The sequence below is a fragment of the Clupea harengus genome, chromosome 4 (genome assembly GCF_900700415.2).
Source record: "Clupea harengus chromosome 4, Ch_v2.0.2, whole genome shotgun sequence".
NCBI classification, from domain to species: Eukaryota; Metazoa; Chordata; class Actinopteri; order Clupeiformes; family Clupeidae; genus Clupea; species Clupea harengus.
Window position 1 is genome coordinate 22,985,332 of NC_045155.1, and position 26,517 is coordinate 23,011,848.

The 26,517-nt window shown below is 39.5% G+C and overlaps 1 non-coding gene across 1 annotated transcript; it reads left to right on the plus strand.

Annotated features, from left to right (window-relative positions):
* The first annotated feature begins 19,581 nt into the window (after nt 1-19,581).
* LOC116220400 lies at nt 19,582-19,656 on the plus strand. Its single transcript, XR_004163640.1, has one exon. It is a non-coding gene; the product is annotated as a small nucleolar RNA SNORD59 (small nucleolar RNA).
* The last annotated feature ends 6,861 nt before the right edge of the window (nt 19,657-26,517 follow it).

The following is a 26,517-nucleotide window of genomic DNA, read 5'->3' on the forward strand; positions in this document are numbered from 1 at the left end:
TCTGCATTTTTCCATACAACATACAGGAATTCGGTATTTGTTCCTTCTGAGAGAAACTTTTTCCATTGGGTTGGGGTCCTCTGATCCGGGCCAAAGATTTGCATGCGTTGTGACCCTGCATCAGCTCTATACATGACCGTTCTAGGTTTTTGATACTGATGGGGGAAATCACGAGTCAGCCTCTTCTTCAACATATCCTGTCTGCAACACAACAAAACAGTGACAATTAAGAGTCACAGGAGTATCATGAAAAGCAGAGAGTGGTGGAGGTGGTACAAGACATTACAGGCTAGAACCTATCTGCCATACAGCACATTTAACACCAAAGATGCCCAAGAAAGGCACACAACGTCACAAACCTCACCACACACACACACACACACACACACACACACACACACCTTCTCTTTGTTGCCAAGTGGTACATGTCTGTGCAAACAGCAAGACTTAAAAACAGTTTCTCAGGCCTGTCACACACATGTTGTGTAAAGCTAGACTTGCACATGACAAATAATAAGACTTGAGAGAAAAATGCATTGCAATTACCTGTAGTTTGAAGCTTCAAGACCTTCATTTGCTTTCACCAGTTCAATGAAGGCCTTCCTCAGCTGGCCCATTCTCTGCACCTCTTGGTTGACAAGCAGCCTTTGGCGAATGATCCTCTCACAGAATAACTTATAGCTGACATCAAACGTGGGCTCATTCCTAGAACACATATAAATGAGAAGGAAAGACATGAATAAGGGTTGTGATTGTGTGCACATACAACAGAATGCAGATTGAATGTTTACTTATATAATGTTAAGTTAGTAGCTCCTTGAAATGCAATTTAATAAATAACTTACTGTTCTTTCTCTGGTTTTTCAGGCCTCGTCAAAAACCTGGTGTACTGATTATAACAGCCTTTGTGGTACTGCACCTCCAGAGCCGAGCCACGTTTGTAGGCTTGTCCTGTATGTATTCCATCGTGTAGTGGTGAAATAATGTACCTCTTCGTGCTTGACTGAAGTAATATGCATAAAACAATGTTTGTTTTTTGATTTATTAAGACATTCCGGTGTATTTTCTTCGTCTTCCGTACTGCTCGATGAAGGCATGGTGGACGCCATCTTGCCATTCTATTGACAAAAAGCAGCTACCTTATTGGTGTAGCATGATCACGTGTCGAAAAGTGCCAGCACTCGCGACCAAGATCCTTGTGCGCTCTGAAGAAACTAGTTCGGCATAAAACATAGACGCACCAAAAATTGACTAAGCACGACTCTTTCTTTTTTATGAACTAAATATTGTGTAGATGCACGCCTGTGGAGCGGGATTCGATTTCTAAAGGACTTTTCGTGGTTCACCTTGCGGCCTACCTTCCTCTTGCAGCAATTTGTCACGTAGTCTTTTGTTCACGCATTTCTCCACAATCTGATCTCTTATCATGTCCGATTCGAGTGTTCCGAAGTCACATGATCTAGCTAGTTCTCTGAGTGCATTCACAAATGCATCAATAGTCTCGTCTTGAGTCTGAGTTCTTTTTCTGAATTTATGCCTTTCTAGAACAACATTTCTCCGAGGTGTAAAGTAGGTAGTCAGAGCAGTCTTAGCTTCTTCAAACGTTACTTTCAGACCAGGCAGATTAGCAAAAATTCGTTGCACTGGTGTGCCTATACAGTGTAGCAAAGTAGCTCTTCTCACCTCATCTGGATTGTGTATAGATCCACTGGCTATCTCAAAAATGTTATAAGACTCCATCCAAAGTGTATATTCCGTATACAACTCTGAAGCTCCCATGTTCAAAGGGTTTGGAGGTGATATCTGTGCCATAGCATATCCGACTGGAACAACAGCAGGTGTTCCGCGGTCCTCCATTCGATGCACTAGCCTAGCTAACGCGTTCAACTAGCAGACTTCACTGTTGGTTTTGAACGTTGAATCCGTGTCGTTCTTCAGTGTATTTGGATGAATCTTGCATTTTCAAATCCTGAATCCGTTTAAACTATCCTCGTCGCCATAAATGTTGTGTTGTCCAATAAAGAAACTGGTTGTCATTAACTTCTTTTATTGTCAACTCTGTTCGTCTAACATACATGTGACTTATCTCTGTACTTTCGCGGTCTCCTCTCCTGGCTTCCTTGGTTCGCGTTTCCTTAACTATACTACAGTCTGGGTCCGGATCCGGACCGCGGTCCGCCTATTGAGTACCCCTGCCCTACCTATATTCAAATCAAGACTAAAGACATTCTTCTTTAGTGCATCCTATAGCCACAAGTAATTGCGTCAACAAACCCATCACCTGCTGGGCCAGCCAGTCAGCAAGCATAACTAGACATAACTGAACACATAAGAAAAAAAAAACGGAAAAAAAAACGTATATCACTGGGCTACAGACAGCGTATGTTGTACCCTGCAACCCTAACAAAGCTAACAACTAAAATCTCCATATGTACCAAACCAAACTAATTGCTAAATGGCAGCATAACTAAACATAACTAATGCTAAACCAAACTAAATGCCAAACTTAACTAAATGCTAAATGCCAGCATAGCTAAACACATCTAAAACACATGCAATACCCCCCTAATCAACAAAACTGGGCTGCAGACAGCGTATGTTGTACCGTGAAGGAGTGCGGAAGATCCCGGGTACAGCACACGGCTCGTATTGCGACTGTCACCAGCCAACTAAATACTAAATAAAATCCCCATACACCCAGCCAGGCAGCCCCTCTCTCTCTCTCTCTCTCTCTCTCTCTCTCTCTCTCTCTCTCTCTCTCTCTCTCTCTCTCTCTCTCTCTCTCTCTCTCCCTCTCCTTTCTTATCACATTGCTAATGCCTATAATAACCCACTCACTCTGTTCTTTTTCTTTCTCTCCTAATCTAGACTATTTTCGCCATGGGACGCTGCTGTAGTCTCTCCACCCGGTCTACCTGCAGAAACCCTCGACTAATTGCACCCACCGCCACCGCACTGCCGTACACTTACTCTACCTCATACCCTATGCTAGCATTTATATACAATATATATTATTGCCACAATCGACATGTTTCTCTGTTCCTACTCCCCTTACCCCTGTAATAGTAACCCTATCAGCACAGTGTATACCCACTAAACTGGTCTTGTCTGTATCATGTATTTACCACTGGATGTCTGTATATATATTATGTACATCTACCAAATGCAGGCTATGTACAACACCTGTTGTTTCCCTTCCCCTTCTGCCACACAACAATCCCCCCATCCCCCCTTCCTATCTCCACCTGGCCGACCTCAAGCAGATGGGTTCCCCCTTATGTGCCGTGGTTCTGCTTAAGGTTCCTTCCTGACTAACAGGGAGTTTTTTCTTGCCCGTGTTGCCATTGTGCTTGCACTAAGGGGGTTTCAGGCTCTGGGCTCTGTAAAGCTCCTAGAGACAATTGTATTGTTATGGCGCTATATAAATAAAATTGAATTGAATTTAATTGAATTGAATTCTGAACTGAGATTCAACACATCTTTTTCATGTGTCCATGCATGTGGACACCATGCAACCAAGGAGTAACCAGTAGCTTTAAATCTAGAGCTGACAATAAGGAATATGTTGAATAAAAATACCATATGTCTGTATATACATGTGTAAAGTTGGAATTTAATGGAACACTGTGTTCTTCTGTATGATCATTGTTGTTCATTTCTTAGTTTATTGTCTGTTTTTTTATAGCTAATTTAAATCATCTTTGAAAAAATGCAATAGATATAATAGTATATTACACAAACCAGACTTGAGTTTTAAAATATACAGACATGTTCATCACAGTTTTCTGTGCATACTAATACCTTTTACCTGAGCTGACCTCTATAGATACTTTTGACAAATATGTCTGAAACATTTTGTGCATGGCTACCACTGCCCACCATCTTGGATTGAGTGTGTCGGCAATCAAAGAACTTCTGGAACTCAACATGGTTACTACGGTTACAATATTGCTATAGATCTACTGAGACTGCCCCTAAGTGATTTGGAGTGCTCTATCGTGATAAACTAAACTAAAATTGATTTAAATTAACAGTCCACAAATGTGGACACCATGAAAGGGTTATACAGCACTCTAACTTACCTGTATCCTGTACTCCACCCTAAGGATACGACAGTTGAGGATAGAGTTGGTGATTCCTTGAGGAAGGGCCAACTTTTGTGTCACTGTCCTCCTTGTGGAAGACTCCAGAGGCAATTGCCCTTTCTCTTCCAGGATGTGTTTGGTGACAACTCGCCTCCTACCTCTAGCAATGTATGGTATAATAGTTTTAGCATTTTTTTTTCCATTATTTACCATTTACTGTAGCCATATTCAATTTAGTTCTTGAAATGTTGAAAATACTCATACCTGAAGGTTGTTGTTAACACTACTTTACATTTTGATTGTTTTTTCCTACCTTGGTGGTACCCCGTTCTCTCAATGAAAATATTCATGGAAACATTTCCAAAAGCAAATAAGTAAACCTCCTTGTCTTTGCTCCCATACTGACACAACAAAACAGTGCTAAGTGTAAGATACAGAAATACAACCTCTATCTATATTCAGAACCAAAAACACAGATTAAAAGAGCACCTTTTAACCAGCTGCCAATGTCTACAGCATAGATCTCATTTACAGGATATGAAACACAATCTAGTAAAGTCAATTGAGTAGTGTTAGATTTAGGTGGATTTCATATATCAAGACCATAACTCCACATACCAGACCACATCTTAAATAGGCCCCCATTCTTAGTTTGATTAGCACCAGGCCAAGGCTATCAGGCTTGGCTCCTGGGCTTTTGTCTATGTTGAGAGACATCAGACATGGCTCCTGGCTTTTGTGTGTCTTGAAGCTAGAGCTATTAGACTCTGATTGTTGGCTTTTGTCTACAGCCACGACAAGATGGTTGAAGCCAACCATATTAGATTTATATGGCCCTACCTGGCTATAGCCCTTGGTCAAGCAAGACTCCCCTTTGACCTCCAGACACCCCCTCCCCTAACTTTATGTCTTGTTTCATATGTTAATTCTACGCTATAAATGTAATGTGCATTTTGTAATGAAAAATCATAAATTTGGTCAAGCAGAGAACCATGCGGGTCTACGTATCTCCTTTTTATCCATAATATAAAATTCTTACCATTAGCCCAGGATCTGCCATGTTTGCCTTTGAGACAAAGCTGAAGTGTGTTTCGGCTTTCTTTGGAATGTGCATAGATCTGTTCAGTTTGGCCAATAGTGTGTATCTAATTTTCCCATTTCCACCTTTAAAGGACGATGGCATGTCTCTACATTGTCAAATATTAACAGAGCAAATTACAATTGACAATTAATCAATGTGATTAATAATTACTGTATATGAGACACATTGACATTCAATTCAAATGTGATTTTTACCGAACCTGGATTATGTTTGGAGGGCATTTATGGCCATCTGATCACATACCACTGGTACTCTTTCAACACTGTACTCAGAGGTATGTTTTGTTTATATATTTATACTGGCAAGATACTGTGGAAAAACGTTCATCATCACCTCAACTGGTCATACCAGTAATTCTGAGCAGGTGTGTTCAAAAGCTGTATAAACATCACAAGCTGAATCCTTAATTTCTTCTTTCCTATTCCCATACATCCACAGATAGTTAGTTGACACATTACTGGTTTTAAGGTTTGTAATTATAGCATTTTCTAATGATCTTAATGTATCAATATGTCCATGTGTGTCAAAGTTTGAAAGTTTATAGGTGCCAAAAATTCATTTAAAACACAAAATGTGATTGCCAAATGTTTCATGACTCATTCTCATCTTACATTAAATAGAAATGAGTTTGAGTGTATATACAAACGCTCTTTGTACAAATGTGTACTTCACTTGAAAGTTACACTCTTTGTTTTAAATAGTTTCCCCATCACCCCAAGGCCCCCTTGCAGCTCTCTGAGGCCCCCTTGTGGGCCCTGACCCCCCTGTTGACAACCACTGATTTAGAGTGAGCACATTTAGTTTGTGAGCGAATCACACAGACACAGATTCAGTCAGATTAGGCCAGCAACTTACTTGTTGGGAAGCTGGAATGTGAATGCCCTCCAGGTCCAAGATCACCAGTCCGTTAAAGTGAGATACATTATCAAGAACCACAAATAACAAACCCTATTGATAAAATAAATGAATGTCATGACTCTACAAAACTTAATTGATTAGCTTTATTATTTATCAATACAGCATATCCAAGTTACAGGGATCTACCATAAATCCTAACTGATTAACTTAATAATAAGAAAATTGTACAAGGTGCATTCATTCTTATTTCAATAAAAAAGACTGCATACTAATAACTTACCATCGGGACTTTGGCTCTCCTTCAGTAAGTACTGTTCCTGGAAAAAATATTTGTCTTTATCATGGAGTACAACTGTTGTCTGATGGTGATGTTCACTCCAGAGCACATCCGCTTTACCCTTTGCCTTGATGGTGAGTGACTGGATCCTTGTTGGACTTGAAACCTCTACAGTAACTCGTCCACTTATGTAATCCCCCTTGGAGAAATTATTGCGTTCATTTATGGAGTCGAAATCAATCAATGTTGCTAGTGTCACTAGCCATGATGACTTCCCATTTCTGGTCTCTCTACACTGGTACAGAGCAATGTTACACTTATTAAGGTGACTGCAGCTTTACCAGTTTAGCAGTAGAGCAGAACAGAAGACCTAAGCAATAATAACATGAGGGAATGAAGTAAAAATGTTTTTATTTAAATCAAATGTAAACATACCCTTACAAAAACCTACTTTTACACTAAAGATTAACTGGTGTTTAACATCAACCTTAAAATGCTCTGCTTCTGTAGCTAAAAGCATCAACATTAAGGAACCAAAGACCTGGTATTTGCTGTGTATGGTCAGAACAAAGGATGGTTTTTCTAGTGTATAGTTCCTGATGTGTCTTGAGATTTGAGCTACACCTAAAGCTCTTCATCAATTCATTTCCGATCTATCAGTCTTCTAAATCTGAAGGAAAGATTGTCTTTACTGTGTACATCCATATTTGTATTATTATTATATAAGTAATAAATATTAAAGAGAAAAAATATTACAAAATAAAATGACAAACCTCTCCGTATGTAACGAACAGAATGGGAAATAAAAACCCATATGGTATTCTTTCTCAATATGTGGCAGGAGTGTAGATACTGGGACATAAGATGTATGCATTGTTTCACCCAGGAGGAAAGATCATTTTTCTTCTCTTTTTATTTATGTAAACCCAGAGCAAATGTTTTCTGTTCTTGAGAAGTAGATTTCCCTTATGTTGTTATACTTATGGCATTCTGTCAGGAAAAGTAACTCATACTCCATTACCCTGTTACTACAGTGAGTGCAGGGTCTGTTTTCTCAAGGTAGTCATGTTTAGCTGTGTCTACTCTTTTCAATGACAATGCTATGTTCCCTCCCCCTCCTCTTTCTTTCTTCCCCCATCTCTGACACTCAACACTCATCTTTGAGCTGTAGACAATCTTCATATGAGGCGCTGTTTAGGGCATATATCTAGAAGGCTTGCACAAACACTACCTTTTCTTGACCAAGCGCTACCTGCTGATTGTCGATAATATATTTCACACACACACACACACACACACACACACACACACACACACACACACACACACACACACACACACACACACACACACACACACACACACACACACACCCCCCTCCACCCCACCAAAACACTTACTTTAGAAAAATAAATAAAATGTATTCAATCAGGAAGAAATAATACTTCATCATGTACATCACATGTTTTTTTTTAAAACTCATCTTATCAGAAATATTTCAGAAAGTGATACTTCATCATGTATTAGCAGGGCAGCACATCGTTTGAATGGATCCTCTGGTGTCTCTTGAGACTAGACATTAGGCTAAAGGCCTTTCCACACTGTGAACACTGATGTGGTTTTTCCCCAGAATGCAACTGCTGGTGTTCCTTGAGATGATGCATAAGGCTAAAGGTCTTTCCACACTGAGAACAATGATGCGGCTTTTCTCCAGTGTGGATATTCTGGTGTCTTTTGAGATGACACGTTGAGTTAAAGGCCTTTCCACACTGAGAACACTGATGTGGTTTTGCCCCAGTATGGATTTTCTGATGTTCCTTGAGATTTGACATTCGGCTAAAGGCCTTTTCACACTGGGAACATTGATGTGGCTTTTCCCCAGTATGGCTCTTCTGGTGTTCCTTGAGATGATACATTATGCGAAAGGCCTTTCCACACTGAGAACACTGATGTGGCTTTTCTCTAGTATGGATCCTCTGGTGTCTCTTGAGAGAACACATTACCCTAAAGGCCTTTCCACAATGAGAACACTGAACTGGCTTTTCTCCAGTATGTTTCATCATATGTACGGTTAGGTGTGAGCGATTGTGACATCTGTCTTTGTTTCCTTTTTCCTCAGTGTTCCCTCTCTTGTTAGACTGGATCCTTTGAATGTCTCCTATAACATTATAAAACAAAGTTCAGTAATATCTTCTCTCTTCTCCTGGGATGTCATTTCTACAACACAGATAGATATTTTTTATATTATGTTTTAATATTGTTAATTTGCTAGACATGTACATCACTTGGAAGTGAGAATATGTCTACCTAGAGACTAAATGTAAAGAGAGATACACAAACATGAATTACAGAGCTAGAGAAAAATGACGGCAGACACTTTCTCTCTTTTGAATGTAACAGACAGCAGATAGTATCCCATAAGTAAGTTATTCCCACAGCAACTCTGTTCTCTGAATAGGTCTCACATTGTGAGGCACAAGTTATCCATTCTCTAAAATTCAAGAATTGTAAATATACATAACACATTACTATGAACAAGATACTTACTTGTAGGAGAAGATACATAGTGACCATATTCACTTAAATCAAATTCTTCTTCATCTTTAATTTCCATTGGTGAATACTTTTCTTCTTTGAAGGTCATGGTTGGTGACGTGTACATTTCAGTCTTGATTTCACATTCCATTCCAGGCTTTTCTTCAACTGTCTGAATTGCAGACAAATACTCTGGCAGGAAATCATCAAATTCTTCTTCTTTTATCTCCTTCTTCACTGACATGAGTGGTTGTGATGGTTCAATAAATCCAGACATTTCTGACCTTAGTTCTGTTTGGAAAAAAGAAACCCGGTCAAACTTATAGTGATACGATATACTAAAAATCTGCAAAGGAAGAACAAGAGTATAGTTTTACTGCTGGTGAATTATACATACAGTATACTTCCAGAGCATTTATGTGCCAGCCTTAAAAATGTGAGTTCATTCATCTGACTGTGTGGTGTTAATATATTGCTTCTTCTGTCTGACCTATTAGCTTCTTGGATTCAAACCTAGCCAATCAGCTGTACACAGTAAAAAATGGGGTCGTTAATATTCCAGAGTTAAGTTATTTAAAACTAGATAGTGTAATTTCATCATTGTGAAGAGTAAATTTGACCAAACAGTAGAGTTAAAGATGAGAGTTAAATTCTGTTTACGTCCAGTGAAAACTTTGACTCTAGAGCGTGATGAATACCTGCCACTACTGCCAGAGTTTTGTAGCCAACACCAAGCTGGAAACTTCTCTGACTGGAGGTAGACACCGTTAGGTAAGTAACATTCCTGTGTTAACATCAAAATGTATTTTTAACGTAACAAAGCCTTATTTAAGAGTTGCATCGATATTGAATGAGGTTAGTTAGGCTACTTTTACCCTTCTTATCTAGATTGTATTGTCAACTCCAGCGTTAACGTTCGAGTGAGCCGTTAGACTGGGTTAAACGTGGGGTGAGCTTGCTGTCAACTCGGGCACTACAGCATGTACATTTTTAGACGAACGTTTCTTTCTCTCAGTTAAGATGACCTGGCCGTATAATTTGTTATGTTCTTCTGAAAATTCCATTTTGTACAGGTAATGTTAACCACAGTTTGTCAATCCATTTGGATGAAGGCAAATTGTGTTAGCCTTGACGCTAACTGCCAGCGACATGTTAGCAAACTAGCTGCTAGCATTATGTACTTTCACTCTTTGTGGTGGATGTTGCAGTATTTTTCATTAACTAATGATGACAAATTCATAAAATAACGTTAGCTGGGTGTCGATAGCTAAGACAACTACTGCATAAACATGTTTAGCTGTTCTTAGCCGACATGACTTAACTATATCAACCTTGCTATGCTGTCCACAGAAACCTGAGTGACTTGAAGTATCTGGGAAGAGCCGTTACCACGGGTAAGATAATTGAACAACGTGTCACTTCACCTATTTGCAATACCAAATAATAACGTTTGCGTCAACCAGCATACATTTTCGGTCTTTTTCCTATCTGGTCATGTTAACTTTCAAGTAATAGATGGGTTTCCCGTTTACAAACAGAACGAGATGCCCCAGGGCTGTGTGCATCTCGTAATTCTTGTAAACGGAACATTGACCAGCGCTCTCCACTCAACTATTAGAAGACGTTAACTGCATTCATCAAAATAGAGGTGCTTGGAGGATGTTTAGCATTCATAGGGGAAAGCATTATTTTGCAAAAATAAATCAATAAAACGGCGTCAGTTTTGCCTTCAGGCGATCAGAAGGGCGAATTAGGGTGAAGCACCATTTTTTTGCAAATGGATGCTAACCCTTAGTAATGCTAACATCCTTAAGCCACCACTACTTCCTTTAGTGCAGTTAACTTCTTGTAATATTTGATCGCAGAGTGCTGCTCAATGTTGTTCTATAAAGTGTTCTATTCCTGCCCCAGGGTTGCCCGTACATTTGTTTTTTAAATGGGAAATCCATCTATAACGAGTAACATTTCTTTTGAAATATGTCTTTTGAAACATGTCTTTGTATAGAAATATAGGTCTTTGTTGAACTGAATTACAATTTTTTTTATAGATAAATTCAGAATGCTGCTACAAGTTCAGTTTGGGGGAGAGCAAAAATACATTAGGCTGTCTGAGCTGACATTTGATACTTTTTTGAAAGAAGGTTAGTATGTTAGGTTAAAAGAGTATCACAAGGGTCGCACTCCCAATGCATCATATTTAACCATTCCTTTTGAAAAACTAGATTGTTCTGACCAGGACATGCATGGGATTTCAAACTTTGGAACCCATCATTTCTGAAATTTCCTTTTTTTCCCCACATCAGTTTGCCTGAAATTCAACATACCAGAAGGCAGGCAGCTAGATATGAAGGTTTATGACCAGTCTGATACAGAGGTTGACTCTGAGGTTTTTGAAGAGATAGTGAAGGAATCACCTGGAGCCTTTCGAATCATGTTGGGCAGTGAAGGACTTGGTAATCTTTGAGACCATTCACAGACATGTTAATTTAGCGTAAAGGCTGATGAGACTATATCCCATTAAATATAACAGCTCCATGTAACATGTTTCTATTTTGTATCATTTCCATAATGCACAGGTGCCTCACAATCATCACCATGCTCCGTAACATCTGAGGACACTGTCATTCTAAACTTTTCGATGTGTGACGATGAAGAAGCATCTCCTGTTGGAGCAAGTCAACCCAAAAAGCCATGTCGTATGAACTATGAAGGAAAAGCGGTAGGTAGTGGAAATTGTTATGCTGTCTAATCTGAATAATGTTCCATATGATAAGGGATGATCTTGAGATAATTGTGTGTCAGCTTTACACATGGTTTCAAAATGACTGAAAGCACATTTTATTTCACTTGAAGTTGATTGGAAAAATCCTAACATCAAGGCCTGGTGATGAACACATCATGCAAGAGTATGGAAAAACCAAATCTTTGACAGATGCCACTAGAAGACAGATGATTAACATACTTGCTGCTGAGATGACAGAAACACATGGGTAAGCATCAAATATTAGGCTATTAAAAAACATTGTTAGTACTGACCGGCTGTATAGACAATTGGTATTTATGTGATTTGTGTTGTCTAATTGTCAATTGAGCGTGACGGTCATAATGTGATTCTTGTACTAGGACATCGCCCCCCAAAAATGTCAGAGTGATGTATGCACAGGGGATAGTTGCTTTGTTTCCCTATCTGGAAGACCCATTTTCACAACATGGATATGTAAGTATATCACAATATTGCATCATTACAACATTATGCATATATTCACTGTTTGAATTGCTGATAGCATTCCCTTTTGGATATATTTATAATTACATAGGAACATTACTACGATCCAGAGAGTGGATCTGGATACCTTGCATGGCGATTGAAGACCATTCAAAGAAAAAGTTCAGAGGAAAGAGGTGGCTCAGTTAGCAGATCTCCCAAAGGTAAGTTCATTATCTGTTACTAATGAAATTGAGTTGTGAAGTATGGAGATAGGAGTCTACAAATTTGTGTTTTGTCTTAAGTTGGTGGGCCAAGCCATGGTCGACAACCCTTCATAAGTGACAAAGTGCAATCTGATGATGATGTGGAAGCAGCAATTGCAGTTTTGAGACACTCTGCTGATGAAGACACTATCCGTGAGAAGATGAAAACGACCTTCATTTATCGCCAAGCAATGGTCAATGATGAAAGCAAAGCAGCAGATGTCTTCTTGGTCTTTCCACGGTTTCTGGACACACCAGGACTGGTATGATGTCTAAATTCACTGAATCATCAAAATCATCAATGCAGTATCTGGTATCACTCATCATTGCTCTCTATGTATGTTGTATTGCAGATAGAACAAGATTTCAGACTCCTGTTTGGTGAGGCCACAGCCAACACATTTTTGGAGAGGTGGCCAACCACTTTCAGAGCAAGAGTCATAAAAGAAAGCCATGGACTGGTGCCTACCACAGAGCTCTTGGATTTAATGCGCAATGCTGAGTCAACCGCTGAAGTTGAGAATGGTATGAATAGAACTGTTTTCACTTGGTATCGTTGCTTTTGTAAGTGGACAATATACTGTACATTTTGGTTATGGTGCCAGTTGTCAATTTACCATAATTGTGGCATAATATTGACCTAATGTTGATATACTGATCTGTAGGGTGGGACAGTGACATGTCTGCGATTTTGCTGCTGCTACATCTGCTACCACCATCTGCGCAAGGTCGAAAAAGGCCAGGAAAGATATCTGCATCTCAAGCTGTAGATCACCTCATCAGATTTCAAAAGGTATATGAAACAGTTTTTGAAAATACTTTCCATCACATTAATCTAATATACAGTTTGAGGTGATCTGATCTGATGCCTTTTGTTAATCACCAAATGCTTTTGTTGAATGTCTTTTGTTTTAGGCTGGAACCAGCGTGCAACAACATCTGGACAACATCACCCAAAGCAGTCAGCCCTATCTTCTTGCGCAGGGATCCACCAGAAGCAGCATTCACTCATACTTCATTGTGATCGACAAGCACGCACTTCCATGCAAGGCAACGGGGTCAGTGGGAGCCTTCGATGAACTCATTAAAGCCCATTACGTCTTTGGTACGTCATACAGTTCTTCCCGAGCAGCTTTTTCACTTTTGTGCAAACGACCATCTACAATATTGACATTGGCGAAACAAAGGAAACTCCCAGGATTGCAGAGTTGCGAGCAAGAATGTTGCATTGAGTGAATAACTTTTGAGATCGAACCATGAAGTGTTTTCTTTGCAAAAGTGACCATGGAAGTCCAAACGGCCTTGTTAAGCACCTCAAGGTCATTCATGGTCTTTGTGCAGGCAGGATTAGACATTGGTCCAGGAAAAATGGTGTCTTTAAATATGGTAAAAGGGGGTTCTGCGACAATGCAAGTACCTAGTTGCATTCAGGTTATTAAAGTGAACTGGGCTAAACAGACTGGGGTTTTTTACCGCCCACTCATGGTTATTTGTGGCAAAGTTGAATGTGAAATTCCTGTTTTACCAGATTGAGTCTGTTCTGATTATAAATGAAAAACTGTTGTTGCTCACTTTGCCTTTATTTACAGTAGCTTTTCAAGAACATTTCCATGCATATGAAGTGGCAAGGTCAAAGCAAGATTTTGTTGTTTTTCATGTCGACAACCTGATTTATCCTAGGCCTTTGGATATACAAATGTCTTATGGATTGAATGACAAAGCTCTGTTTATTGTCCCATATTGCTTTCTTTGGTGAGGTGTTTCATAAATCATTGTCATATCATATCATTGTAATTTATAGTTAGGGTATGTATGTGTCGCACGGGAGAGCATGGTCACCCCACCCGGACTTGGACCGGGGTCTACAGGTTGCCAAACATGCACTCTGACCGCAACGCCAAAGAGCCAGGCTCATTGGTATGGCAGTCAGAGCACAAACTCATCTGTAGTGACGATCACATCGTCACACTCACCTTCGGGAAGCGCACCCTTGCGCTTCACGCACACAGGCATTTCTTGTGCATCCACCAACTGTACTTCTCCCATCCAGAGCGCCCCACACACAAGTGGTTCACCCATCTATGCGGTCCGTCACACAGGGGTCAACCTACCTGGGGGTCCCTCACACAGCCGCGAGGTCATCGGAGGCGCGCCTGTAAAACTGTTTGAAGGACCCCCAGGTATGTTGACCCCTGTGTGAGAGACCCTTTGGGTGAAGCACTCGTGTGTGTGGGGCATTCTGGATGGGAGAAGTACGGTAGATGCGCGAGGAATGCAAGGGTGCGCCTCCCGAAGGTGAGGCCAGTGTGACGATATGCCGTCACTACACATGAGTATGTGCTCTGACTGCCATGCCATCAAGCCTGGCTCTTTGCCGTTGCGGTCAGAGTGTATGTTTGGCACCCTGTAGACCCGGGTTCAAGTCCGGGTGGTGTGACTACGCTCTCCCTTCGCTACAGTATGGGCAATGAGTTCATAATGTTGGAATAAAAATGATTAAGAACTCTAAAATAAATGTTGGTATTGTCATCTTGTATTTTGTGTTTTTCATTTGATGACAGTTGATTTGAGTACAGTTATTCAGCAGCATCATATTATCTAGATTTATAAGTATCACTGTAGAGAAATATTATTACACATTTAAGTGGCATTTTTAAACTAAAATCCAAAGTTAAATGAACTCTGTACAGTGCCATCATATTACTCTGAACAGTGTGACTAACCTATAGTGTTAAATATTTTTACACATTTCATTGTTAATTTTAACACAAAAATGTGTTAATTTAACTCTGAAAATCTGACACTGGCCAAAGAGTTAATTTAACACTAGTTTAGAGGGGGACCAAATGTTATCTGAAGCAGAGTTAAATTCAACTCTATAGGAGTTAAATTAACACTTCTATTTTTACTGTGTAGGAGCTTTTGAAATTCAAAATAGCATGACAAAGGAATATGGGCAGGAATTCCATGTCCCTGAGCACCATTTACACGTCTGATGGTCCTCGGGTGGGCATGGTCATAGGTCAACCTGCCGAGACTACACAAAGGAGTGTAGCAGGGGGGTGGGGTGGATGTGTGAACTTTAAGAATTTAACACTAGTAAATAACAATTTACATGAATAAAAAAGGCTTTCTCTTTGGCAGGCCTCCAACTAAACCTTGCCTGTACATCTATTGTGACCAGTGGCGGTGCGTCAATAGTGGGATAGCGCCACCCCACTTAAAATTGTGTGATGATCAAAAGACATGTCAAAAAACATTATATACCAAATAATTAAAATAAGAAATGTACTGTGTTTACGCGTTAAATGTGTGTGGGAGACCGTAAGCTCCTGTCGACAACCACTAAAATGTGTCCGAACATAATATATTGCCATTCGTCAGTACTGAGAAAAGCCCCTCCTCCCTGGGTGGGCGCCGACCTTATGGAAGTCTATGGCAGCTCTCTAACTTTTCACTGCCATTTGGGCAGGGACAGCTTCTCATTGGCAGATTGAAAGTTCGATCCTGGGGCGCGATGTCTTTGCGCCCTAATCAATGACATTGTTTCATATCCTTTCTTATTTCAACGCGATTGGACTATTCGGCGAATCAGAGACCAGAGATGATGATGTGATGTCATGTCATTCCCTCACAAAAGCATATAGGAGAGCACCATAGCTAGGAGAAACGTTGGTTTGTGAATATGGCGACGTCGGAGACTGAAAACTCTGTGGTATCTTTATGTGAAACAAAATTTTGTCGACGATTAGATGTTGACAAGAAGAGAGTGAAAGACTTGGGATCCGAACGTCGGGATATAAACATTCAGCAGCAGACCACTAATAGCACCCGGAGCTTCTCGTCAAACCTGTAGGCTATGCTAAGCGGAGTTGGTTAGCTGGTTGTTCAGTTAGTAATGAGGTTTTTTGTTTCCCCTGTCTTTTTGTTCCAAAGTCCTGGGTCTGAAACACTCTGGATTACAACGAGAATGAGGGATCTAAAGCACTTTACTGAAAAATGTAAAAGCGTGAATCTGGCCTTAGCCATCTAAATAACAGTCTGAAGCTAAACCTCTTTGGACTCTTTGAGTATTGCAGAGCAGTTGGACGAAGGGTACCGAATTGGCATTCGAAAACATGTAGTAGCATCCTGTGTTTCTGAATCTATTCTGCTGTAAACCTCTAGTAACATCCAGTGTTTCTGAATCTATTCTGCTCTAAACCTCTACACCCTGTGTTTTTTTAATCTACTCTGTTTAAACTTCTTGTACACAATGTTTCTGAATTTGTTCTGCTCTAAACCTCTAGTATCCAATGTTTTTTAATCTAGTCTACTCTAAACCTCTAGTACCCAATGTTTAAACCTCTGGAACCCAACCCAATGTTTCTTAAACCATTCTGCTCAATTTTACAGTTTGTTGAGAGTTGTTAATGGACAGTGTTGAGCACTGTGTTTTCATGAAATAAATCTTTGTTTTTTAATATATTCTACTCAAAACCTCTCGTGTGCTTTTTTCTCATTGTGGAGTGCTATTTAAACTGCACTGCCCAACTGTGCCCCGCCCCCCCAAAAAAATAAATCACCAGTTGCCACTGATTGTGACTGACAGAGAAATAGTTTGTTTACTCACAATTCTCTCAGAGATGCTTGCTGAATTGTTATTGTACTGCACCTTTTATCTGTATGTTCATACAATAGGATACACACCTGGGGAAGAGGTTGCGAGTAAAAAGAGAAAGAGAGGTTACCATGGATTTACCCTTTTGCAAAACAAATTAGTACATATTTATTTTTGCTAATTTCAAGCATTATTATTGTAGTCTGTGATTGGCAAGAGGTTGATGATATTTTAGCTCAACAGCCAATCAAATCACACTGGCACAGATTGTTTTCCATTTGCAAGGCCAAGACTATAAGATCAACAGAGTTCTTCTGAGGACACACATTGAACAGACAGCTAGAGGACTGTGGGGAGCAACTTGAATTTGACCAAAAGTGTACCTGTACCTTAAAGTTTCTATATCCTTCTCTGATTCAGTGATTTTCTTGACATGCACCTACAGGTCACTTTACCAGGTACACCAATTAAAGCAAACTGCCACAGCTTTGTCACATAAGTCCATAAACTTTTCTTGTAATTGTTCAGCAACAATCAATCCCAAAGGGCTTTGTACAATTCATGATTTTAGAATTTACCCACACATTGTCATGAGAAAGTAGGGCAGTGGAGGAACCCTACAGGTGAGAGACTAAAACAGTCACGCTTTATGGCATGAAACAATTTTTTCACCAAGTGTGGAGTTAATAATGAATGAGATATGTAGACATGTCGCATATTTTTGTATTGCAGGGTTCTACAACTTGATGTCTTCACAAAGAAGAGGTTCATGTCCATAGGTATGCATGCTTTCTATACTCTACTCCTAAAGTATTTGTAAGTGCACTTGATTACTATAGCTTTTTGAGACTATTTTCAGTGTTTGCCCAAATGTTAGAGAAACAGGGTGCTCAAAATGGACTGTTTTCAGAAATAGAAATTGGATGGTGGTCATTTTTTGTTATTATTATTACATTTTTTTGATTACATTTTTCTCATCATTAGTTTATCTGAAACCTATAGTGACGCCTATTCCATCCACAATCCACTTACCTTACTTGCATTGCACATCAGCCTTCGTCCCCAATATTGCAGGATTCCACGTTTATTCTGATGGTCATGTAGTGGAATGCTTTAGGGTGCTACAGGTTGGCTGCGGTTTGCCTACTAGAAACGGGTTTTCTGGGTGCTCAACAGTGTGTCTTGTGTGAATGAAAATTATATGAAATAATATGAAAACATTATCAACATTTTATAGCCAATTCCCTGGCCTAAATACGTCCACTGCAAACACGTATCATATCCTCATGTAGGTTAGTGCATGTAAACCAGCAGATAATAATTTAAAAGAAATTCCTGCATTAATATAATGTATCATGACAGTTTGGATGATTTTAAATGGTCATTTATTATCATGGCAAACAATTACACTGCACTAAACTGTAAGTGTAAATGTAAAGTGAAAATAACAAAACCAGTCAGTATGACTTGTGAACGAATATCATTCACGTCTTTCTTAAACAGCGGTCACGCGAAAGGGAATGAGGTAACTGTTTCCCCTACTAAAACAATGGAGGTCACGTGAAAAAAGGATCCAAAGACTCTTACCCGAAAACCCAGTCGGGAAATGAATAATTTCTGTTTCCTTGACTGAGCCTATGCAACAGTCCCGATGCGCGGCCACGAGAAAATGAACGACTCTGTCTTTGAGAGGACTCGCTACTCCCGAGTCCTTGTAAGGATTCGTTCAAAATGAAGAGAAGTTCAAGATCCAGGGAGAGGCTGTTTCAAACATCCAGAAGAACACAGACGCCCACCGTACAGGAAGAGGTTGGTGGTTAGGATACTATGTAATTATACTGCCAACTACAGGTCATTCATGTCCGTTTTAGTAACTTAAAATTATTACTATGATGTCATTAACATGCATCCTCGAGGTCGGAATAGAATCATTACTCAAGCTACAAATAATAATACCAGTAAGGTGACATATATGACACAGGTCTAACATACCCACTAACATCAGTAACAGTTAGCCACAACTACGTTTGTAGAAGCCAGACACATAACTATCATCTCCACATATAAACAAACATTAGCATACTAGCTGCTAACCAAACAACGTCATTACAGTACGGAATTATCTCGGGTGACAAGAAACAGACTACTATGACAAGAAAACAGACTTACAGTTCGCTAGTGACGCACAAACATGTCGGAATTGAAGAGGAAACAGGACCGTGCAGACCATAGACATATATAGATATACCGTAGTTGCAGACTCCTCTGGTGATTTGCCGCGAACTGACCTAATCACGTGTGGCTGCGAAAAAAGATCTCCGCACATGCGCACAGGCAATCCGCTACAGTCTCTAACAACCTTACTTCCACTGTGTCAGGTGATTCAAAATGCAAATTTGCCAAATGAGGTTGAATTTGCTGCTATACAAGAATGCAGAGTTAATTGGCCTTGTTCAGCTGTACAGTGGATGAACCACAACTATCCTAACTGATTTTCGGATTTTTTTTGTTGACGAGACGGGTCAATGCCATCATGGTCAGCTTGTTCTCAAACATTATTTATGCTATGGTCATTGAAAAAAATTATGAAGGTATACTAGAAGATCCTACATGAGATATATATTTCCCCAGTAATGTGCAGTTTGAGTTGAACTCTTCGGTGATGACTTTTCAGTATGACTTTTGTTCTTCTGAATCTGCTGAAGCCAGTTTTTCTGCCCTTAAAAGCCAGTTTGCCAGTTGATCAAATAACCCCTGCCTTATTAATTTACACCTGTGTGTTTCTTTGCAGGAACTGAGGAGGACGCAAGAATCGGGATTGAAATAAAATGTTGCTGATTTAATCTTCTCTATTATATGTACACTTTATACCCAAGCAAAATAAAGGTGTGGTTTGGCAGGAAGTGAGCGGCGCCGTCACATGATTTCTTTTGGATATAGCTGGTCCTCACAAAAAGATAATGTGTAAGGATGCTCGGAGTGGTCATGACAAAACAAAATCCAGAGGATAACAATGTGTGCTTTGTTAGACACAGTATGATAATGGTGTGATCATATGAGTAGACAGTCTCCTGGCGTCCATTTTGAATTAGGCATTTCTGCTGTTCTTGAAGGTATGGCCATTGATCATTGTTCTTTTTTTTATTAAAGTTAATTACTCCACATTTTAAGTCCGTCAATGGTAGTAAATTGTATAAATATCTCGAGGGTTGCGAAGTTGTTGAAAATATAGCCCTTAGGTAAATGCCATGAATTGCTTCATGATAAGATCCACTACTTACAGTTTGATCACTGTTATATAACATTTTAGATGACTGAGGTGGTATTGGTGCTCATTTATGCCAGGTATTGGCTTAAGGAGAGGAGAGGAGAAAATTGCATGCAGAAGGAAACCAATTAATCGGCTGGCCACAGCCTCCCTATATGTCATGTTGTAGGACTGCATCTTTCACAGGCAGGACATGCAACTGTATGCTATCTGCTGATTTTTGTTAACAATTTCTGAAACGCTTCAACATGTGGAACTGAAATGGCGTATTCAGATTCTCAGATTTAATTTTTAATTATTCATTGGTATTAACCTCTTTTAGAGTCCCAGCCTGGATCCTCCTTCTTCTTCTCATCTTTCCTCCTTTTCTCCTGATGTCTCAGGTGTTGTTTTTCTCTGTTCTCAAAAAGATTGAGGAGCTTCTTCTCCTCTTTCTTCTTCAACTACATGCCCAGAAAAGCCCTGTGGCTTCCTATTGTTTCTTCCCAACTCGGCCAGTGAATGTTGAAACTGTCATTTCACCACTGATTTTGACACGTTCTATTCTATTCTATTTTATTTTATTTTATTTTATTCAGAAGTTGGTTTCTTTGCTCAAACTCTCATAACGAAAAAAGTGGACTGTAATGATAAGTGAAATATGACCCCTAACTAATAGGTGGATGCACCTGTGGCTGTTTGCATAAATAGAGCATCTATGATCTGGAGACAATTGATTTAAAAAAAAAAAAACAGTATTTGTATGTGCTTACAGAAATGATATGGTATTAGGCTCAGCTTTGTCAGATGGTATGCTAACTATAAACAGTTTATAAGCCATTCATATTGTGAATTAGGGATGGCATGACAATACAGCTGTACTGAATTTAACAAACTAAATTCTTATCAAAACATTATTGATCTTCTTTGTGTGAGAGTGGACAAATCTATGCTTTTGCATATGAGTGGGCCTACAATGTGTGGCATATGTGCACTGAAAGTGTGTGGGTACTAGGCAGGGGCGTAACTATAGGGGGTGCAGCAGGTGCGCGTGGGTCTTGGGGGGGGTTTTCGTGCCCAAGAAAAATATCTGCGCAGGGGGCGTGGCAGCGACGGTTAGTGACATACCCTGACCATTTCACAGTTTTAAGTGTTGTAGGCTGAATATCTGCGCAGGGGGATGGGGCGTTGATGTGGTGGCGGTTACAAACATGGGGTACGGGACAGTAAAATGTTTGGGAACCACTGCCTTACGCCACTGACTATAGGGCCCGTCATAATAGCCTGCACCTGGGCCCGTCGTAACTACGTTACGCCACTGGTCAGAGGGCAATACAAATCCGTATTGACCAGTGAGGAGGGCAATACGCAGCTGGCATGACTACGCATTAGCCAATCAGAATGTTCGTACTGTCGTTGCCATATAATAAACTGCTTTATGTCTGTTATAGAGTGCACATGACAAACTGATGTGAACAATTAGATCATTCAAGGCAGGCTGCCTGACTTTTGATTGGATAAGGACATTCATAAACTTCCTGAACTCTCAACACATTCTGACCCTTACTACTTCCTATGCAATAAAAAAAATTATTCACTGGTGACATTTTTCATGATTTCATTTTTCTTAAATGCTTAAAGCTTTGAGTTGAGTGTTGGTACCATTTCTACTTCAAAAAGTACAACACATCTACTTCTAAGAATTGAGTAACTTGCTCATATTGGAGGTGAAACACACAAAGGTTGGTGTTAGATAAGCAGGACCTAAACTGCCACCTTGTGCCCTATGTTCTGTGGCGTCTGTGTGAGGTGATCTGAGGTCTTTGCTCTCAAGGGCAGCGACGAAAAGACATAAAACTTGTCCCCAGTGTTTTTAGTTCTATTCTGTGCTCTGTGTACTTTTGTGGTTAAAGGCCTAGCCTTCATTCTTGCAGCTGTCTTAAGTTAAACCCCACACATTTCCCCGGCACACAGATGTCGAAATCCACCTTCTGTCTCTGGGGAGGAGCAAACCAGAGTTTACAACGATCTCAATTGAGTTGAAGAGAAAGGACCCCATCTCTCTCTCTTGTGGTTAAAGGATGTAGCCCTCATTCTTGCAGCTGTTTGAAGTTAAAGTAACACTATGCAACTATTTGACACTTTTAAGGTATGGTTTTATAGGCATCTAGTTTTCATACAATCCTCAAATTCATTTTGATAGCATATTCTCATGTGAAGGACAGATAAACCCCTGTGTTTCCCGCTAGCCATCCAGGATATGCAACATGTAGTTATGTGTTTCCTGGATGGAACACCTTGCAAAAATGGAAGAAAAGCTTTCACAGCATGACATTGACAGCTATACTGGTTTGGATTATTCCTTATTTGTTGGAGAAAATAAGAGACAACATTTTTTTGCACATCCTGCATTTGGGTCCTACTACTTTGCTCAGTGAGTTCCTCAATTACCCGGAAATTCAGCGGCCCGGGTTCTATTCCGGACTCCGGCCCCGACAGCATAACAAACATACCTCAAACCTGTTTGAGAAACTATGAGAGAAAAATAACTGCCATACCTACCTCAAAAGTATCCTGACAAAAAATAGAATTATTCACTAGAGCATTTGTTAATAAAATGACATTTTATTTAATTTAATTTGGAGGTATTCATTCATTAATGAACATTCAGTTACCCTGCAGAATCAGATCAAACAAAACCCCTTATTCACAGAGAAAATAAAAAACTGAAAACTAGGGCTGTCAGCGTTAACGCGTTAATCTATGCGATTAATGCGGCCGCGATTAACGCGATAAAATATTTTAACGCAGTAAACGCAACAACTGTGTAGGCCACGGTTAACTCGCCTTGCTCCTTTATTGATGTCAGGTGAAAACTTATGAGTGAAACAATAATACAAGAAACGGTAAATACTTAGGTGTCTTAACGAAACACAGCAAGTTACTATTAGATTCATTACACCAAGAATCAGAGCACAGCTGGCTAATAAGTGCTAACGTCTGCCACCAACTGGGTTATGAATGAATGGTGTGCTAACGGTCACATATTAGAACGTATCTAAATTAATAATAATTACATTTTACGTTACAACGAACTAACACAGTTCATAGAATTTAAACATATATAGATCACTTAAACATATTTATCACAGTGTGAGACAGCTAAATAATGTAGTCATTGTTTTTGAGCATGCGAGGGAAAGCATAATTTAATAGAGGCTTAGTAGACATGTGTGTTACTAACTGTCACTGTTGTCAAAGTAAAAGTCCGTCAACAGAAAGAAATACAATACTGTGTGCGTGCAGGGATGGATTACCGAACGGGCTGAACGGGCCCAGGCCCAAGGGCCCCTGAGCTCAGAGGGGCCCTAAACCAGAGCCTCTGCGTGAAGTCGCTGTTATTAACTTTCCTTGCTGTCAATTGTCTTTAGACTTTGTATTTGTTAATATCAGAAGTGGCTTAAATGTATCTCTTATTTGTGGTTGGTATTTTGTTACACGTCCTGACCAATGGTTTCATAATCCGTCCATGTGTGCGTGTCCATAGCAACAATACACTACAACATGAAACATTAAATCACTCCAAGCAATATACATTTGCTGACCTAAATAAGATGCTATTTGTTATTACTTGAGGTTATTTCAATAATTGACAATTTTAAGTTTGGCCTACCATTTTATGTGAGCGATGAGGGAAAGGTGGGGCCTGAAAAGCCCCCCTTGTTCAAAATGAGGAATGACAGAAAAAGTTTGAGAACCACTGCGGTAGTTGAAGATGGAGAGAGCTGAGTGATTGTTGGGCGGAAAGTCTCTGTTTAAGAGCCAAGATGACGGAACAATCGACAAAACTGAAGTTGTATGTAGCATTTGTCAAGCTGAATTTAGCTATCACAGAAGCAGCTCGTCTTTAAGTTATCACCTTAATGCAAAGCACATTAACGATCTTACGATTTACCGTCGAGGGGCACCATTGTGTTTAAAAAAAAAATACAATTAAACAACAGTGTCTAAAATTCACGCTGTATGAAGTGATTACTTGTTAATTTATAAGATTTAGTCTTAAGAAGAAAAACAAACTTTTAATCGCGATTAATTCATTTCAAAATGTGCGATTAATTAGTTAATTTTTTTTAATCTATTGACAGCCCTACTGAAAACACACATTTAGCAGTTTGAAAAATCCATAAAAGTCCATCAAGCAACTAACTAATTAACGTCACTGAAGTAAAATCACCTCCACATTGATGCTCATTAGCCTACTGTATCATATCTCCTGAGACATAAATGACTATATGATGAGTCAGTAGCAACCTATCCCCTCACAGAGAACAGGAAAAGAGAGAGAGAGAAATGAAATCTAAAATGTTTGAGCACAGAAATGTTAAATGAAGCATAAAATGACAGGTACAAAATGTAATTAAATGTATAAAACACGAATTTCATTCAATAGGCAGTAGGTATATAGACAGTAGTTACATTAAAGAGATTCACTAAAACGGCACGTCTGAATTTGAATTTTGTAATGATACAATGAGTCATTATCAGCTACAAAGGACAGCTTTCAGTGAAAGATGAAGCCATCTCCACATACTAATTCAATTCAATTCAATTCAATTCAATTCAATTCAATTTTATTTATATAGCGCTATAACAATACAATTGTCTCTAGGCGCTTTAAGCCAATAGAGACTAATGGGACTAATGGGATCTACGTTTATTTGAAACCGTGTCATGTTTTCAATTTAATTCAACTCAGTTTTATTTATATAGCTCTAAAACAATAAAATTGTCACAAGGCACTTTACAGAGCCGAGGGCCTGTTTTCTATATCTAACATTTTATATCTAACATTCTTAAATCATTGAAACATTAACCCTACTACCCTAAGTCCCAAAAAAATATATAAATCATTCAAATAAAATTATTGATCTCTGTGGGTCTCCACGCTCCCCAAAGTCCAAAGACACGTAAGTAAGGTGAACTGGAGATAGTAAATTGCCCCTAGGTGTGAATGTGTTTGTGTGTCTGCCCTGCGATGGACTGGTGACCTGTCCAGTGTGTTTCCTGCCATTTACCCAATGAGCACTGGAATTGGCTTCAGCACTCTACAGGCCTAATTAGGATCAAATAATCTGTCTGATAGCATTTGTGTTTGGTACTTACATTATGATAGAACACTTATGACAAAGTCTGTCATTCCTTCTGGGATTGTCCCAGCTCAAGCTTAACACACAGCTGAGACTGGTGTTCATAGAGGACTCAGGACCCTACTGAAACGAATGACGTGCTGTTTATGTCGGTCTAGAGAGTTCTAAGAGACAGTAGAACCCCAGTCCTTCATGACAAAGACGGACCATCCTGGCCATACATCACTATTTTTTAACACGCTGTATCTAGATGATCTATGGAAGATTTATATATGTAATTTCTGTACTGCCTGCCCAACCATAAGCATTTTGCATGACTACACAAAAACCTGTTGTCCACACCCACTCTTCATTAGATTCTTGGCTCTGTTATTCATCAGTTGGGGGAGATAACTATGGAGTTAGATTTGTTTCATAATTCACAAACAAACGAAACGCGATTCAAACAAACGAAACGCGAGTCACGAACAAACGAAACGCGATTCAAACGAACGAAACGCGATTCACAAATGTGATTTGTGATTCACAAACAAACGAAACGCCATTCACAAATGTATTTCATGATTCACAAATGTATTTTGTAATTCACAAATAAATGACCCCATGACATTTGTTTGCAACCTGACGAACACGAGTTACAAATCCCTGCATTCGTCTGTGTGGATTTTTGGAACTTTCCTAACGCGTTTAGATTCACAAATGCATTTTTTCTAAAAGATATTCTCTGCAGCCTATCAGATCTCTTCCAATTTTAGCCAATCACATTATAGTGTCTATGTGGACTACAAACCACCCGTCATGGTTATGGACATTGTCCGAGATCACGAGCAATGTCATCTGGTAGCTGCTCACCAAATGTTAGTGAAATATAGCTTGTTAATCTTATTCAACCCATTATCATACGTGGTTGAATATTCTTGAGAATGGCAGGATCCATGTTTAGTCATTTTAAGTGTTCCCTAGGCTAACGTTTAGCAAGCTAGCTAGTCAATGTCTAACATAACATTGGCCTTGCTAACATGGATAGAGCTACGCTTGCTGAATTAGTTTGCTCTCTAGCCAGGTAACATCTTACATGGGACTTTAGTGAACAGATCATTAAAGCGATTTTTCAAAGCAGGGGCTGTCAAGTCAAGTGGAGCCATGTTCGGCAGCGCATGTTCTTGTGCAAGCCCTAGCTAGGAATATTTCCCCA